Raw genomic sequence first — 14,991 nt, forward strand, 5'->3', positions numbered from 1 at the left:
TTCCTTCGCTAAGTGACTCATCAGGAATTTAACCAAACCTTCATGGGGCAGCTTTCCGTGGGGAAGGATTCATTTCTCTCCACTAAAGGAAATCAAGAGTGCTTAGATTCCTAGGTTAAGCATAGCCTTTGTAAATGGCCTCAAGTGATTTCATTCTGTGCTTGTTATGAACTGAAAGTGATGCTAATTCTTTTGCATGAAGTTCCTGAAAATTAATTAAAGAAAGGAACTTGCATGAAGTAGAAAACCTGAAGAAAAAAATTGTATTTATTTCTGCAAACGTTTAAAAACTCTACAAGAAAAGGACACCTATGTGTTCCTTTCACAGTGTCTCCAATCCTAAGAGAAAAGAAAGCAGGATTCCTTTCAGGGATCCAATTTAAAAAATAATACATATATGAGAAATAATGAATGGAATATGTTGGGTTCAAAGACTTAGAGTTGTTCATAGCAAATATATGATGTAATAACAAGGATTTCAGTAAAATCGCCTCAATATAATGATTATGGCTAATGAAGACTTTGAAGAAAGAAGCAAAGAAATAATTTCCATCTGTTTGTTCAAATGTTTTTTACATTCTTCATAGGTACGCAGGATTAAAGGGAACACCTGATTTCCACATCTGTTTCTTTTCAAATGGAAAAGAAGTGGAGGTTCGTAAGCTTTTGAATGCAATGGTGCTGTTTGTTTATTTGTTTCTTTCAAAACTCAGGCAAGTAATCCTGGGGGTAATAATACCTCCAACAGTTAAAACACTGTGTTACATTCAAAAAGAAGGAGTTTAGATTCCTCTCCAAAATGTATCTTTTTCTAAAAAAAGAAAATCCTAACTCCAAAGACTGAGAAACTTTGTGCAAAGTGAATGGTGCTGGTACACTTCAGTGGGTTACCTCTAACCTCCAGGCTGTTTGTGCACTGTGTCAGCTACTGCACCGAGCTGCAGTTTCACCTGGTCACAACGATGCAGGTGAAATATTCACAACTGCTTTCTCCTCTAGCTTTATTTCTGTGAAGGCACCACAAACCCTGCACTGTTGTTACTAAACAATGCTATCAAGTTAGTTACTGATCTATGAAAGTCAAGAGATTGGATATGAAAAATTGGGAAAGATACTGTTTCTTGAGGTGTCTTGTCTATCTTAATTACCATCAAAATTCACCCTTTAGCCAGTGTGGTCTGTATCATTCTACCTTGTCACCATTAGAGTTCAAAACATCTCTCTGAAGAAGGTATTGACGTGTAAAGCATTGGGCTGGACCTTCTCTCTGCTCTGCAGTTCATCCAGAACTGCTGCTGTACAAATGCATTTACAATTCTCATTTGCAAGTGTCAGTCATAGACTTTCTCTTTTCTTTTGTGACCTGAAAATGTTCAACCACCAGATTCAATTAAAGTTTCTTGCACGTTTCTAGATACTTACTAGATGAATTGTATTTGTCCCTGTGTCTTTTGTCCTCTGTGAGGGACCATAACAGTGAGAAACTGGTTGAGACAGAAGGAACATGTAGCTGTAAAACATTACATGAGGGAGGAAAAAAAGTCAAGATGTAAGAAATGCAGACAGAATTAGAGCTGTTGCATGTTTGGGCTTGATGTTTTTTGCATTTATATTGATAATGAAAGCGAAACGATAGCATTCACTTGTGTTCATTTCCCATTGAAAGGTATTGCAGAAAGGTATTGCCCTGCTGGAACCTGAGCGAGATGTGATGCGTTAACTACCGTATGTTCACACCCAGTTTACAAAGGAGCGGTTTTCTTGTCAATGCATCTAATTTTCCTTGTTGTGGTCCACCTAAGTAGATGATTAATTATGGTAAGTACTTCTGATGATTGATTATTGTTAACTTGTAATAGCTTGATTTTTTTTAAAGTACAAATGTTTTGCTTTATTTTATAATCTTACAACTATACCTCTAAGATATTATAGGGTTTAAAAGTTACATTATGTGCCATCAAGCACTTCTATTATTGTTGAGTAGATTGATGATTACTTGGCGTTTTCTGTACTTGTAGAGTTGCATGTTTAAGAAGGTCTGACAATGTCTGCCTTAAATGTTGCATCTTCATTTTGAAAATGGTAGTGCATTTAATAAGGTCCCATGATAAATCCAATGAAGTTGTACAAAAGTGTGCTAAGCTGCCATTTTACACTTGAGAAAGCTTAGCTATAAAATACAGTGTGACTTGCTTGAAGCCACACAGCAAGTCTTTGAGAAAGCCAGAGTGAGTTTGGATTTATTCTTTCTATCTTTTCTCTCAAATATAAGAGATATTTCTTGTTCCAAGTAAGGTAAAGCATTTAGGGAGAAATTGTCACGGTTGTATACAGCAGAAAAGAAAGAGATGATGCAGTAGTGCACATTAATGAGTATGTTTGCATTTGCAAGTTAAGATCAGTCATGAAAAATCTGATCTTAAATGAAAATTTTAATAATTATGTGCATTTGAACAACTATACAGCTTTATTATCTGAACTGTGGCATTCTCTAAAAACACATAAGTATGCATCTGCTTGAAAGATTTCTAATGTTGCTATATTAAAATTCTTGTTATCAATAAAAAGAACCCTCTGGAATAACAAACGATTTTTCCATATGCAAAAATCTTTAGAACTGTGTGGTCTAAAAATGAGACATTTCCAAATAAAATTGTGCTGTGCACAAGAAATTGAGGGAAAAGTCCTTAAGGTGACTTTTAAATGAAAATGAAATGTCTTTTAGTAAGTTTCAGAGGTACAATATTACAGACTGGTAGAATTGTATCTCATTAATTTCAAACATAGATTTTATGTGAGGCTATTTGATTATAATTTGATTATCTGACCCTGTAATTAAAGTTTATTGCCAATTTCAAAGCTTATGTGTAAAATGAACTGGTTTTCTTCAAAGCAATATACAATCCATTGGACTCATTGACTTCTAGTTTTGCATTTAAATCGAAAAGTCTGTTATAACATGACAAACAGGTTCAGTTTTTGATCATTAATCCTGCTAAGCAATATTCATAAATTCAATTTTGAATCAGTTGGAATACTTTTCTTTTATTAGTTTCTGTGTTATTAAATGAGATTGTTTCTGACTAATATATTTCCGGACTCAAACTGTAGCTCCAAGCTGTTATTCAAATCAAATAACATGCCCCTTACTTGTGCCTAGCACTAATAAATGCCAACTTGTGATACATTTGTGGGAGACTGTCACGAATATTAAAGGAGGCAATAATGCCACTAATGTCTCATAACTAAGCTTATTTTTCTAAAGGGCTGAAATCAGTCATCCTACTGAGGAGGGCAACGGGGGAAGAACCTTTAAGACTTAAAGCCTAAAGCATTATTTTACTCTGCTAAACATTATTATTGAGGAGGTAAATGACCAAGAAATTACCACTGAAGAGAATGAAAAATAAAGCGTGTAACTTCTGGTGCCACCCTGAGCAACAGAAATGCATCCACTGCTAAGCATATGCTCGTTCTCATAAAATTGCATGTTCATTGGTCTGGAGGCATGTTTTTCTTCCTCTGAGTGTCTGAATTAAAGAAAGGGGAGAAAAAAAATCCCCCTTTTACTGTTATTGTCAACCTCCTACTTCAGTCCTTTTGAGATATTCCTGGTAACGGTTCGGGGGTTTGGTGTAGAACACAAGTTTAACACGCTGACATGAAATCATCTGACAGATAAATAGGATTAACTTGTCTGAGATGTCATCCAGCAGCCTGGTGACTGGGGAGGCCGGGCTGGGGGTGTGACTGGGATGCTGGAAACAGAATGGGCCCAACCTGTGTGCCAGTGTGTGGGCACAAGGTCAGTGCTGAGACTCAGATGTGACTATTTTAACTGTTCTGCTTCTTCCTCTCTCAAAATATAACCCCAGCACCCCCCAAAAATAAATAAATAAATAGAAATAATGATCTCATATTTCTGATATAGTTTATCAGCGTTGGTATCATACAAAGTACCAAAATCATTGATAAATTGTAGCAAGGCAACTAATGTAATCGGGCTTAGTTGTCTTTTGTTTTTTTAATGCTGATTCCTACATCAGTGATGTATTTAACTGGAAAGCATGAAAGGTTGAGATGAAAACTGTTGGTGTTTTGTGATTGCCTTTAGTTCTTATAGACTGTTCTGTTGAGCGCAGGGTTTACTCTAATGTGATTGAATTAGCTAATTCTGTGACCCCTGCATGATGTGTTTCAGATAGGTAGCCTTTCCTCTGGACTTGCTGACTGCACATCCTGGCTGAATGCCCATCATACTGCCTTATCTTGCTCTTGTGTCAGAGTTCAGGCTCTAACAGATGGCACCAGGTCGATGCTGAGTGATACCTCTGGGGAGGTGATGCTCTGCCCTAGCACTTGGCTTACCCATTTTCAGTTTCTCAAATGAAACAGAAACTAATCATGATTTTTTTTATCATCAGAGTAATTTCTCACTGGGCTACTCAGAGGTGAGCTGTGAGCTGGAGCTCTCAGAGCAGATACTTGCTTAAAGTTTCCTGTAATTTAGCCAATATACATGTATTTTAATTCTGAAATGTTTCCTAATTTAACAAATGTTATCAGCCTCCCCAGAGAGAGATTCATGTATCTTCTCTATGTCATTTATTATTTTTTTCTGAAGTACAGTTGAATCCTTTGGTTTGAAAGCTTCTAAGTTATTTTTAAAGTAATAAGTTGTTATTTGAACTTGTCATTATGCACAAAGTACTTATTTCTTACAGTCAGCACTAGAAGAGAACAAGGGTTGTCGTATGTACTTACAGCATGTTATGACCGATGCTAACTCTGGATGGTATGATGCAAAAGTGGTTTGAAGTATGCTACTATTTCCGTCTATTTATGTGAGTATTTTTTTAAGTCCTTAATTATTATACATTCTTAAAAATATCAATTGAACTTCTTTAGAAAACTGGAGCAAACCTGCCAGTGCTTTCATTTGACATTTAATAAAATCTAGAAAAATAGCATTTTTCAAAAATAGTATTTAAGAAAATAAGTATAAAATGTTCCTCTTAATACTCCAAGAATGGACTATCTGCAAATTTTTATTACGTTTAAATGTTGTATTAAAGTAGTAAGGCAGATAAGATTTTAATGATAGGTTACCAAGTGAGTCGGTTTTTCAATCTGCCCAGTAATCTAATGTCTGGTTTCACTCAGCTTACAATCTTGCATATCTATCCTTACTTTGCATAGATTATACAGAGGTGGTTCTTTTACATAAAAGGGACTTATCATAATGTTTTCAAACAGGAGTTGTATAGCGTTCATTCTTCCTCTCAATTCTGTTCCAGACAACTTTAGAAGGTTGTTTTCTCTCCTAAAGTTTTGGAAAATCAGTAACTTTGTGTATGTATGTTACTTAGAACTTAAAACAGGATGCACACACACCTGTCATTGCATATGACACTGCTAAGGGAATCTGAAGGTTAAGGACAGAGAGGAGAAGTTCTAGTCAGATGCTGGAAGTGGAAGGTATTGCTTCAGCACTCTCAGTTCACAGAAATAGAATAATTTACTTTCATTTCTATTTTTGCAGCATGACACAAGTGTCAATAATTTTAATGCAAGATCTTTGAATATTTTGTTTCTCCTTTTTGCAATGGTTGGGAAAGTCTTGAAATTTTCTAATAATCCAGCTTAATCTAACTTAAAAAGAATCTACTTCATGTTTAAACTTTAAAACCTAGAGATGAATTTCATTGTACAGTCTGAGACTTTTTCCTAGAGGAAAACGTAATCTTCAGAATTGGTGTTTGGACCCTTATTTACTTATGTATATCTTTAACTGCTTTAAGGTTAAAAATGTTGAGTAGTGGTAATTAGGTTTTGAAAGTAATCAGAGTATTTACTTTTATATTTAATAACCAGGAATAGTCAACTCGGAGAGGCTTTGAAGAATATTAGGCACACCTAAATTTTATAGGTTGTGCTACTTCTTAANAGAGTATTTACTTTTATATTTAATAACCAGGAATAGTCAACTCGGAGAGGCTTTGAAGAATATTAGGCACACCTAAATTTTATAGGTTGTGCTACATCTTCCTTCAAAGGAAGAAAAAAATGAAGAAAAAGTTAATATTCAAAGTATATTTTAAAAAGAAAGAAAGAAAAACAAAGAACTCATCAACAAATTCAATGCATAGAAAATTATTATCCTAATAGTTCGATTCTGGTGTCCAGAGAATGATTTCTATACTTCTCCTACATTTTACTCCACTTAGAACCTTGAAACTTCATTCTGAGTATTCATATAATCCACGAGTTGCTAATTCACCTCCAACAATAAGACTTAATAGAAGAGTTACTTTAGTACACTTTTTTTTTTTTTTTGTTAATTTCTACATTTTTGTGGAATTTGTCTCCTTGTGCTTTTAAAGGTTAAATAATATTTCTATAAGTAAAATATTACAGAAAGAGTTTATACAACATAGATATATTTATATATTTTAGTTCATACCACTTGAACTATTCATCAGAACACTCTCATCCTGGAAACGTATCTGAGATATTTTTCTCATAATTCAGTTGTAGAGGGATTAAATGGTTGTTTTTTAATTAAGCCTCTGTTATTCTGTCAGCTCTTAAATGCCTCTGCTGAATTTTAGCTGCATAGTTGAAATACAGCATAAGATTTGTAGGAACCAGCTCGGAGTATGGAACCTTGCAACACTGGTCTTTTTGGAATACATCCAAATAGGTATTCAGAATGTGATAATGATCGCTAATTATAAATAGCATTAAAACAAGACTCAGAAATGCTTTCTACATTTTTGCAGTGACAAGAGTATTTCCTCTCAGACACAATTCTCAAAGGCTGAAAATCTTCCTTTTGATGACACTTGATGACAAAAGAATTCTAACCCAAATGGTGCATAATGCTGTCCCTATTCACACTTAAATAATAACTATAAGATGGTGTGGAGAAAAACCAACTATTTATCATGTTTTATCCAGTAACACAATTTAAACCCATAAGCCTGAATTTATTCATGATGTTAGTGATTTATTCCTACTGCTTTTTTTCCACAGGTGTTGCTGTCAAAGCTTCCCAGTCACTTTGGTTAATCCATTCCAAGTGCCAGTAGTTATCATGAGCTCTACGCTGACTGCTATGATGTGAAACTTTGCAATCTGTGCACCTCTGATGTCATCAGGAGCCACTGATGTCAGAGCTGCTTCTGCAGAGCATGAAGGTTGTCACATTACATCTGCATGAAAGGTATTGATTTAATCCATCTGATGGTAGGCCTGTTAGAAATGTAATTGTCCACTGAAAGGACAGGTGTGCAAATGGACATCCCAGCAAAAGGCAGCAGTCTTTCAAAGTAACGTTTTACATTACTCAGATCATTCCTGCTTGTTTTCTTCCTCCAGTTGCCCTCAGCCTGAGCCTGTTATTGATATAAAGGTTGAAGCTCAGGCAGCTTAACTGTTATGTGGAATGACCTTTACTTTTAATATTAATATATTATTGTAAAGTCTATGAGACTCATAAATGCAATTTTAGAATTCATATGAAATGCCATGTGCTGAACCTATTGCAACTTTTCCTCTAGTCCTGTGGCAGGTTGCAAACTATGTGAATTAATATGCATCATATTCTTTCCCCTTTATTTACTTAGAGAGGTTTGCCGAGCAACTTTATCAAGAGTAACATTATCAAGAGCTTTCCTGCAAGCTTCTTTATCATATTCACATCCGTGTCTGCTCGACACTTGTCACTGTCAATCAAATCGCAATAATACGCAGATGATTTGCTCATTTGGTTTAATAAAATCTCTCTGCTTATTTGCACTGCAGTCATTATGCCACATAATTGCTCTGCCGCTGAGGTGAAAGGCAGCCAGTTGCCTGGGGGATAAGAAGAGACTATTGCTATATGAAGGATTTGTTTCTTTTCCTCTGTCTCTCCCTAGTCACTCATATCCCTAAAATTAATATTGTATTTGAATCCAGTCCTGCTATTCTTATGCAGGCTAACATTGTTATTACTTATTATTTGGATGTGAAGTCATTTATTTTTAGTTTTGATGTCCAAGCTGTCAAGCTAAATTTCATTGTGTTCTGCCACATACAATTTTTAACTGCCATTTAAACTAGATTCAGAACCCAAATTATGAAGAGAACATGTTCAAAGGAATGGGCTGACAGGAAGTATAGCTACAATTTCTATTTCCTAGGAAATCAAAGTATAGATCTTGTTATTGTTCTGCGGTGGAAATATGTGCGGTTTTCGTACTTCATAATGGTTTCTGTATTGGCTGGACACTGTGCTTCAGAAGCAGAAGAAAGGCAGCTATGTATGCATATTGGCAGCCCTAGAGGTGCAAAACAAAGGCATCCAGTTCTGGAAATGACAGAGCACAAAACCAGCTCAACTTACTGTTGTTAATTTCAGAGTGATTTGTACTCCATTTTCCAGTAGCTTCTGCTGTGATGGATAATGGGAGTGAAAATGAGGAGTCTGTGTGTGTAACACAAGCCTCTGCTACTTCACTGCACACTTAATATAGCAGTAACTGCCATATGATGACAATCATGAGCCCATGTTTTGGGGATGATTCCATCTCAGTGGCTTAAAATAGGAGCCTTAAATACTTTTCTCTGCAAATGTATTTCAAACAGAGAGTACTTAACATTGAAAATTAAACACCAGACTGAATCTGCCTATGAAAGAATACAACCATATTTAATCGGAGCTCTGTTGGCATGTCAGAAGTAGTACTGATATTTTAAGGCAATTGAACCTGAGAATATCATCTCTATTTGTGCATTCCCATTTGCCTTTGCTAGAGCATTTGGTATATAGCTTGCATTCTGTTTGAATGAGCATACCTATGAAGGAGATCATCATTTGACTGTGTATCTTGGTCGATCTATACCATTGTGGAATGGATTGAAATTGTATTATCCAAGTATGCTATAGCTTGAAACTTCAGTTTCCGGGGGGAAACTGTATTATTGCTATCAGCTCACCACTGGAATCCATGGTTGTTATGGCAGGGTAATCTGAAGATACTCAAACACAAACTTAGGTGTCAGAAGCACATTCCAGCCAGATGCCATTATTATTTGTTATTTGAGTAGGCTGTTTGTACTAAAATGATGATCTTGAATACTCCTTTTCTACAGAATATATAGCAGTGCAGATTTATTCTAACTCTCATTCTCTCATTATTTTTCTTGAGTAACAGAATGTTCATCAAAGGAGGCTGGTAAAGGCATACCAATGTTCTACTTCCATGACATACTTTTCCTTTCATATTGTGTTCTGAGCCCAAAAGCTAGCTGTTCATGTGGGTGACCAAGCACCGGAATCAGAAAGTACATTAAGGAATATTAAGAGATATCCAAAACCCATCAGGATGAGCTCCTGGGCAGTCTGAGAGGACCATTTCCACTTGATCCTTTGTGTGAGTCTGTAATGCAAAGATGCAGATGTGCCATACAATCATAATCTTAAACTGCGTTTCCACCTGTAACAAATTTTGTTATGTATGATTCCTTGGTTATTGTTGATTATTTTTTTGTTGCTTGCAACATACAGATCTACTTAGTTAATTCTAGGTCTGCCTGATTCTTTTCCTATTGAATAAAATTGCACAGGATAAAATATTTTCTGCTAGTAAATATTAAGTTTTAAATCAGATTGATTTATATCCGTCACAGAAAACTTGAACACCAAACCCCTGAGACTGCTTTAAATAAAACCTTTCCTTTGGATTAATCACAAGTGTCACTAAGAGAGGAAAGAAGGAGTTTCATTTTCTTGTCCTTACGTGGCTGTTGATCCTTTCTAATCTCTAATATTAAGAAGATCTTAATTCTAAAAGAGCTTATTTTGTCATGCTGGCTGATTTGGCTTTATGAAATGTGATGAGCTTTTGGAAGAGATGTTAACTATTATATGCATAATGGTTTTCTCAGATGGAAGCGTAGCTGCTGTGTTACTATTGTTCTAATGTTGGCTCACTTTCTTCTTTTTGTATGTAGTCTCAATATTATTGTTATGTTCCTGTATCATTTCCTTGATGATAAGCTGGGGGGAGGGAAAACAAAACAAACCTTGTAAAAGCATTTGTGTATGTTTCCAAAAAAATCATTCTGACCTGTGGGGAAACTTGCACCGGGTCATGTGCAACAGAATATACACAGCTTAACAAATCCCTCCATATCTTACAGGCAAGAACTGTATAAAAATGTGAAACATACCTGTGTATTAATGATTTGTGTGAACAGAGGATAAACTTTGGTAGACAGGACTTTCAGAGGTCCTGAAAGGAAAGATTAATTTGGAATCATATGTTTTGTAATGAAATAATGAAAATTAATTCAATTATGACAGTAGCTCTTGGTTTGGCTATTTTCGCTTGGCTCCTTGACGTATTTTAGCCATTTGTTTTGCTATAAATTGGAATCAATATATAAAAGAACATAGAGAATACTGCATCAGGGAACACTGTATCCAGGATTTTCATAAGAAAGAGATGAATCTAATATTATACCTGCTATTAATTAACATTAGATTTACTATCTGGAAGAAGGTGTTTAAAATTCTGCAAAATGAGACATAATTATCTTCTTATAGTCTCTTTCTCGTGATCTTCATTTTCCAAAGGCATTAAGGGACCTTAGATTTGCAAAGTGGAAATTATTAAGTATAATTAAGCTGAAAGTTTTATTTGATAGAGGAATTCTCATGATGTTTGGAAATACTTGGTTTAAATCTAATCTCACTTCACACTCTTGCTATTTAGAATGAAATATGTAATAAAAGGAAACCACAAACAGCCAAGCCAGGCTTCAAAACTGAAGTGACTCTACTTGTTCCTTTAAAAGAGAAGAAAAAAGTAACTTCTTAACACTGATTGGTTCTGGTAACTATCAAAGAGATAGAAGATAGGACTCAATAAAATGCAAATCACAGCAACCTGAGGAAATAAAAAGAACCAAATGAGAAGTAAAAGCTTCAAGTAACCTGTGGGGAAAAAAAAAAAAAAAGGCTGCAGCTGGCATGGAAAAAAAGTTAAAAGCAAAGTACATAAAACAGACATGGACAGGGATGTTACATTGAGAATTTCTTGGCCAAAGTTCTTCACAGATGAAAAATCTCAACTGATATCCTTTTAAAGTTAGCAAAATATTGTCGATACTTTTAATTGGTCTATAATAACCACTCCTAAAACTGTGAACATGTGACTGGTCAAAGCTGGTTGTAAATAGTCAGAACTGGGCAAGCAGAATGAAGTTTATATATCTTGGTCATTCTGTAGCAGAAGCAAAGAGAAGCCTTATTTAGCTCTAGATTGCTTACTAATGAGCAGACATTTGGTTTTCTACCTGTTAATGTTTATTATTATTATTTTTTTTCTGAGGATCTTCATCAGTACCTGAAGAAAGAAAGATTCAGAATCCAATTGCATTTCTAAGAGATCCACTCATCTGAGCTTATGTTCTCCTTGCTTCTCATTGCAGGGGATCCATCTGCAGCAGAACCAAAATGCTTCTGTACTTCCCCATGCCACTCATCAGCTCTGCTTACATTGGCTAAACGTTTGAGAGCAAAACCAAAGATGTAACAAAGTTCCTACATGCCTGTTTCCAGTGGAAGTATAACTGTAAACACACATACTTCTACTTAAACATCAGGATGTGCAGGCTGCAGAGAGATGCTAGGTTGGGTGTGAGTCTTTTATTTCCCTTCACATAAGTATTTACATCAAGTCCTAGCTCAGCTTTAGAAAGGGCTCAATGTAGTAATTGTTTTCTTTATATACTCTCTATAGTATTTCTGTTTAGTTTAAGCTATACATTTGAGTACAGAAAGCATTCAAGAAAATAATAGAGGAGTGATAGCTTCTTTCTTCCCAGTTCCAAGCTCTGAGAAAGGTAGTGTTGGCTGTAGTTTTTATTTGGAGGGAAGAGCAGCAACCTTTCTCATAAACCTTTCATTTATTGAACACAGAGGTGACCAAGCTTCCACAGCAGAGTACATGATGAGGCTAAGACTGGCTCATGAAAGGGTGGGGTGAACCCTAAAGAGACAAGATTTTATGGCACGGGTTGAGAACATGGGATATGAGGTGCTGCTAAATGGCATGCTGTGTAATTAAGCACATCTCCCTCTGCACAGAGATTTACTAGATGACATGTTCATATCCTGCCTTTTCTTATTCCCTTTGAAGCAAGCAGCCCAGTTGAGATGTTGTTTTTCTACCCGAAGAGAAAGATGGAATAAACTTCTGAATTCTAATACTTGAGCTGTGAGCTTGAACTTGTCAGTGATAGATATTCTTTCTTGCATGTAGAGGGCATTCTGCGTTATTTCTCTAAAAATTGGATCTTGGTAAGTTTTATAGATTTATTCTGGACAAAAATGCTGTAAACCATCTCAGTTTGGACCTGTGTGAGTTGGGATAGGCAGACATGATCTTTGGGTAGCTGTTCATAGCTGTTTCTCATTGAACATGATAGCTTCCTTTGCATATTCATGCTCACTCTTCACTTTACTCTTCATATTCAGTTCTTTGATCAGTTATATGCTAAGTTTTTAAAATATGCATCTTTTTAAAATAACCAACCGCTTACATACCTGCTTAATATGTCACTTTATTCAGAAAGTAATAAGAAGATGAAAGGAGGAAAGTGACTTTTGTGTAAAAATCTCACTCCAGGTGTGAGTGGAGGAAAAAAAACATAGTCCTACTTCATTATGTCCTATCTTTGAAATTATGCAGGTATTTTTCAGTCAACAAATTAATTTTCAGCAGGAAAATCACAGCTATGAGTTGGTTGGGTTTTCACTCATCGTATCATAGCGTTACAGCAAAAACTGGAGTTCATAATGGTATTGTGGAAACTGCTGATCAAAGGTTGTTTACATGGGCTGTGTTCACTGATTTGCCACGTTGTCTCATACAGATGCGCTCTAATGACTATTCTCTGCAGAAGTGATTTTTCAAAAGGATTCTTTAATCTGATTACTCTGTAATCGTTGGTTATTCTTGAGTGTTTACGTGCGTATTTGCTTGAACGTATGTTTCACACGATTGTGATGCAAATATGCCACATAAGAGAGGCATTTCAAGAACAAAATTTTTAAAGGAAATAACAGTTTACACTGTAACTAATCAGCATTTTTAAGAATAGTTTTAAAAATGGTTTTCAAAATCTAAAATGAGGAACTGTAGTTCATCTGTAGATATAGAGAGGTATGAATTTCCACCATCAGACATAGCCTTCAAGCTATGCTTTCTTCAGTGTAATGTGGTCTTTAATTAGTCATCGATAGCTAACGCTATTCAGGAACAGCCAGTCTCCCCAGCAGTCAAATCAACAGCCATTCAAATACCAAAGAGTCTGAATATTACATACGTATATATGTTTTTATATGAAGCAAGTCTAGGAAGATAAAAGGCTTCCGATGGGGAAATATAGTTCATATTTCTGACCCTCTATTAGAATAGTGAGTTTGCAGTTGAAATCTTACACTGTTGTTGTTGACAGCACTGGGATTCTTTAATTCTACCCCAAAAACTAGATAACAGATTTTGATGATGCAGTTAGAACTGTTTCCTCTTATCTCTTCCCCCAGGAAAATACACTATTAAAGGCATTTTTATGTAGGTGCATCCATTGCTACATCTATTCTAACAATTTCATTGTTAAAAAAATGTTGGGAAAAAGTGAAAAATGCCTTTAACTGACACTGCTGTATTAAAAAAAGAAAAGTTTCCAGTGTGTGCTTGTCTTCCAGACAACGTCAGTGCCTGGTCTTTTTGGCAGGAACATTTTCACAACTAATTTGATACATAAAGGCAGTATTTCTGTTATGCCACTCTGCAGTTCCTTTGTACGTCTGGCCGGTCCCATCGCCTAATTGCCTAAAGCTGCCAACTGCAAAGTCCTCAGTTGGGTATTCACACTTCATTCCTCCTCCCCTGCAGCACTTTGCCTCGGTAATGCTTGAGGTACTGCAATGAAAAAACATAGCAAGGAAGTTATTGATTGTGGGAAACTGAGAATTTGTGTATAGATCACCATTACTCTCTTCTCTTTGAAGATGTAGGACAAGCTTTCAGAAGAAAAGAACGGTGTTTGAAGTACAGTAATAGCTCAAGAAGTGCTCACCATTACCTGAACTCTGTTGCCTTTACTCTTGAAGTTAAGTGGCCCTTGAAATGGTAGATTTCTAATTAAACTTTATTAACTTGGTATTTTCGTTGTTCCACTTTGTTATCAGGCTTTTCTTGTGCTGAACTAAATCTGTGTGAAAACGAGAGAAATGCTACACTTTTAAAATCCAAATGGATTTCCATTTCTTCCTGTGGATGGACAGCTGCCACTGAACTCTATGAAATAACCTCCGATCTACTGACTTCTTCCTACAAGTATCTAAAATGGAAATAACCTGTTTTAAACCACACTTGTAAGTTTAACTACCACATTTTAGGAGCCTGATAGTTTTTTTCTCTCTCTCGTTTTACAGGAAGATGCGCCCTTTCCACATTCAGCATTCAGTAATTAAACACTGATCAGTGTGTCAAATAAGGCGATGCTTTGTGTAACGTACTTATCCTCAGCCCTGCCCTCTCCTTATCAGCCAAGCCTTATCATCGCTCAGCCGCCCCGTAGATCTCAATACACGCCTACAGCAGCCGCAGAGCGCCACCTAGCGGTGTATCAGCAGAGACACAGGTAGGAGCCGGGCAGTTTCAGCCTTTGGGTTAGAATATGTGGTTTTGGGGTATATGAGGCTACGTAGCGTGGAAAATCGTGCCTTTTTCCTATGCTAATTTGAAGGCTTTATTATTATTATTTGTAATATATAATTTAAATAAAAATTCCTCGCTGTATTTTATCTGTGAGTGAAACAGGTTGGTGTGTCCACTTAACACTTGCACTCTAAGGCAACCCTTGGCTTTTGATTTCCTTCCTTGATGGTGCAGGGGATGATAACCCCATGTTACAGCTTCAGGGACCGGG

General features: G+C 36.0%; 1 long non-coding RNA gene across 7 annotated transcripts in view; it reads left to right on the top strand.

Moving 5' to 3' along the window:
- Positions 1-14,866, top strand: part of LOC107319220 — a 28,965-nt gene extending 14,099 nt beyond the window's left edge. For 5 of the 7 annotated variants that reach the window (XR_004308617.1, XR_004308621.1, XR_004308622.1 and 2 more), the window contains 4 exons: positions 588-654; positions 1,667-4,844; positions 7,036-14,396; positions 14,495-14,866. This is a non-coding gene — a long non-coding RNA (uncharacterized LOC107319220). The remainder of the gene's footprint in view (positions 1-587; positions 655-1,666; positions 4,845-7,035; positions 14,397-14,494) is intronic. The other 2 variants (XR_004308620.1, XR_001557683.2) reach the window with 2 other exon arrangements.
- The last annotated feature ends 125 nt before the right edge of the window (positions 14,867-14,991 follow it).

This window comes from Coturnix japonica, chromosome 11 (assembly GCF_001577835.2).
Source record: "Coturnix japonica isolate 7356 chromosome 11, Coturnix japonica 2.1, whole genome shotgun sequence".
NCBI lineage: Eukaryota > Metazoa > Chordata > Aves > Galliformes > Phasianidae > Coturnix > Coturnix japonica.